The 3,790-nt window shown below is 47.8% G+C and overlaps 1 long non-coding RNA gene across 1 annotated transcript; it reads right to left on the reverse strand.

Moving 5' to 3' along the window:
• Positions 1 to 442: 442 nt before the first annotated feature.
• Positions 443 to 1,294, reverse strand: LOC133473940 (uncharacterized). The gene is made up of 3 exons (XR_009787296.1): positions 1,043 to 1,294; positions 858 to 930; positions 443 to 792 (listed from the first exon to the last, which is right to left on the reverse strand). It is a non-coding gene; the product is annotated as an uncharacterized LOC133473940 (long non-coding RNA).
• Positions 1,295 to 3,790: the final 2,496 nt, after the last annotated feature.

Genomic DNA, 3,790 nt, shown 5'->3' on the forward strand with positions numbered 1-3,790 from the left:
CAAAAGATTTATTACAAATACCACACATACATTTACGCATGAACCTTTATCTCACAGGGCTGAGTGTAGGTTACTGTATGAACACATTTGTTATAAGTTAGAAAAATACAAGGTATTAACCTTGTGGGGTGATCATAGTCAGCCACATGTACTCCCATCATGCAAGTCTTTGTACATGAGGCCCCAGGTCTGAAAACAGTGCCAACATGCCAGCTTGTTTGTGCTTGCAGAGCCATAGAGTGGGCAAATACGGTATCCTTTTGTCATCCTTAACAGCCTCCTGCAGTTGTACTCATTCGTTTACATTATCTGGTCCAATGAGTAAGATGTGTTGGCAAACATTTGTTTGATTTGGAACGGTTTTTCAAATGAAACTGTAAAGCATGTCAGAATAGCACAAAACAGTGACAAAGAAAATCATGAGATGGTTTGGTCCTATTTCTAAAAACTTTCCAACATTTTACAAATTCTGTCAGGGTGTTTCAACTCATGAGCACATCTGTAATTAGGTGTACGTAAGGCGTTAATATGAGACAGATCAAATGAGGAGTTGGCAGAATGACAACCTACGAGAGAGGGAGAGTATAGGGATATCTACAAAATGATGGGTTGCCGATGACGTCATCACTTGGCAGCGTGCCAGCGCACGTGTCCGATGATGTCACCTCCCGGCCCAACTGTCCCCATTGACGTCACATCCGGTAAAAAACAAAATGATGTCACATCCAGTGAAAACAAAGTGAGATCATATTTCCTGCCGTTTTTGTCACATGACATCATGTTCGGGGTCACCTGTAGGAACAAAGGAAGTCATGGGGTGTCATTTGGGCAACAAAAAAGGTCATTTGTGATCATACCTGCGAATATGATCCCATCCGGCCCCGCGTCGATGGTGGGTGTGACAGCGTCCCGAGGGCTTCGCTGAGACAGCTGCAAAGAATGAGGTCATCACGTGACTTGTGCAGGTGACATGGGGTGTCTGAGATGTGAGGGGGTCACATCCAGAGGTCACACAGCATTGGCAAAGAATGGGGATACTCACATGGCTTGTACACGTGACATCGGGTGTTTGAGGGTCATGTCCTGAGGCCACAACCCCGCATCTGTAGAGAGTTGGACACTCACGTGGCTTGTGCACGTGACATGGGGTGTCTGAGATGTTTGAAGATCTGAAAAAAATGAGTATTTAGCCAAGAACATGTGCTTTCTCTGACCACAGGGTTGTGTGAAACGCTGAGCGGACCATCAGTCTGGAAAATCCCTTTTTGTGCAAGCGGGAACATGCCCAGACATGTTCTCGTTTTCAAGGCTCTTATCAGAATCAGATCAGAATCAGAATCATCTTTATTTGCCAAGTATGTCCAAAACACACAAGGAATTTGTCTCCGGTAGTTGGAGCCGCTCTAGTACAACAGACAGTCAATTTACAGAACACTTTGGAGACATAAAGACATTGACAAAAAACAATTGTGCAAAAAGATGCAGAGTCCTCTAGCACTTAGAGCAGTTCGAATGACTAATATTGCAATAGTCCGGTGCAATGACCATTGTGCAAAGGGCGCTGAGACTTCAAGGAGTATGCGGTTTAAAGTGACGAGTAGTACGATAATCTGGGACAATGTTGGTTGTGCAAATGTTACAGATACTCCTCAATCAGTGTGCAAATGGAGCAGATGCTACTCTGGCATGAGTGGCCAGTATATGCAAATAGTGCAGCATGGCGAGACAACTACAGTGAGTGCAGGAGTAATACATAATTGGCCCCACAGAAATGTGACAACGAACTCAAGTCAAAAAATTGCCAGCTTGTTGTAATGGAATTATAGGTTAGGTGTTTAAGAAGTTGATCGCAAGAGGGAAGAAGCTGTTGGAATGTCTACTAGTTCTAGTTTGCATTGATCGGTAGCGCCTACGCGAGGGAAGGAGCTGGAAGAGCTGGTGACCGGGGTGCGGAGGGTCCGAGAGGATTTTGCACGCCCTTGTCTTAGTTCTGGCAGCGTGCAAGTCCTCAAGGGTGGGTAGGGGGGTACCGACAATCTTTTCAGCAGTTTTGATTGTCCGTTGCAGTCGGAGTTTGTCCTTTTTTGTAGCAGCACCAAACCAGACTGTGATGGAAGAACACAGGACTGATTCGATGACCGCTGTGTAGAACTGTCTCAGCAGCTCCGGTGGCAGGCCGTGCTTTCTCAGAAGCCGCAGGAAGTACAGGGCCTTTTTGAGGACGGAGTTGATGTTGGTCGCCCACTTCAGGTCCTGAGAGATTGTAATTCCCAGGAACTTGAAGGTCTCGACGGTTGACATAAGGCAGCTGGACAACGTGAGGGGCAGCTGTGGCGAAGGATGCCTCCTGAAGTCCACGATCATCTCTACAGTCTTGAGCGTGTTCAACTCCAGGTTGTGTCGGCCGCACCACAGCTCCAGCCACTCCGCTTCCTGTCGATATGCAGACTCGTCACCGTCCTTGATGAGGCCAATGACAGTGGTGTCATCTGCAAACTTCAGGAGTTTGACAGTCGGGTTCGCTGAGGTGCAGTCGTTCGTGTAGAGAGAGAAGAGCAGCGGAGAGAGGACACAACCTTGGGGCGCCCCAGTGCTGATGCTGCGTGTGGATGAGGTGGCCTCCCCCAGCCTGACCTGCTGTGTCTTGCCCGTCAGAAAGCTGTAAATCCACTGGCAGATGGCAGGTGAGACGTTGAGCTGGAGAAACTTGGATGAAAGGAGTTCAGGGATGATGGTGTTGAACGCTGAGCTGAAGTCCACGAACAGGATCCTCGCGTAGGTCCCTGCACTGTCGAGGTGTTCTAGGATGAAGTGCAGTCCCATGTTGACTGCATCATCCGCAGACCTGTTCGCTTGGTAGGCAAACTGCAGGGGGTCCAGCAGGGGACCTGTGACACTCTTGAGGTGGTCCAGCACGAGATGTTCAAAGGACTTCATGACCACAGATGTCAAAGCGACAGGCCTGTAGTCATTCAGAGCCGAGATTGCAGGTTTCTTGGGGACTGGAATGATGGTGGAGCGTTTGAAACAGGATGGAACTTCGCACAGTTCCAGAGATCTATTGAAGATCTGAGTGAAGACTGGAGCGAGCTGGTCCGCGCAGACTTTGAGGCAGGATGGGGACACATGGTCCGGGCCTGCCGCTTTGTTAATCTTTTGTTGTTTGAAGATGCGTCTCACATCCTGTTCATGGATGGTTAACACAGAAGTCAGAAGTGTGATTGTGGTCGCGGGTGCGGCCGGGTGGGTGTGTGGTGTGAAACTGTCCTTTTCAAAGCTGCAGTAGAAGGTATTCAAGTCGTTGGCTAGTGTGCTATTGTTCTCAGCTTGGGGGGATCGTCGCTTGTAATTAGTCAGCGATTGGAATGCATGCCAGACTGATTTAGAGTTGTTTGCGCTAAACTGATTTTCCAACTTTGCTGCATAGATCCATGTTAATTTCTTTAGTCAGCTGGTTTCTAGCTTGATTATACAGGGCCCTGTCCCCGCTCTGATATGCGTCCTCCTTAGCTTGGCGAAGCTGCTTAAGTTTAGCAGTGAACCACGGCTTGTTGTTGTTGAATGTGTGAAATGATTTTGTTGGTACACAAACCTCTTCACAGAAACTGATATAGGATGTGACAGTGTCCGTATATTCATCCAGGCTGCCAGCTGAATTTTCAAAGACACTCCAGTCTGTGCAGTCTAAACAGCTTTGAAGTTCCATCTTTGCTTCATTGGTCCACTTTTTCACTGTTTTCACTGTAGGCTTCGCGCATTTAAGTTCTTGCCTGTATGTCGGTATTAAGTG

The sequence above is a fragment of the Phyllopteryx taeniolatus genome, unplaced genomic scaffold (genome assembly GCF_024500385.1).
Source record: "Phyllopteryx taeniolatus isolate TA_2022b unplaced genomic scaffold, UOR_Ptae_1.2 contig_70, whole genome shotgun sequence".
Taxonomy (NCBI): Eukaryota; Metazoa; Chordata; class Actinopteri; order Syngnathiformes; family Syngnathidae; genus Phyllopteryx; species Phyllopteryx taeniolatus.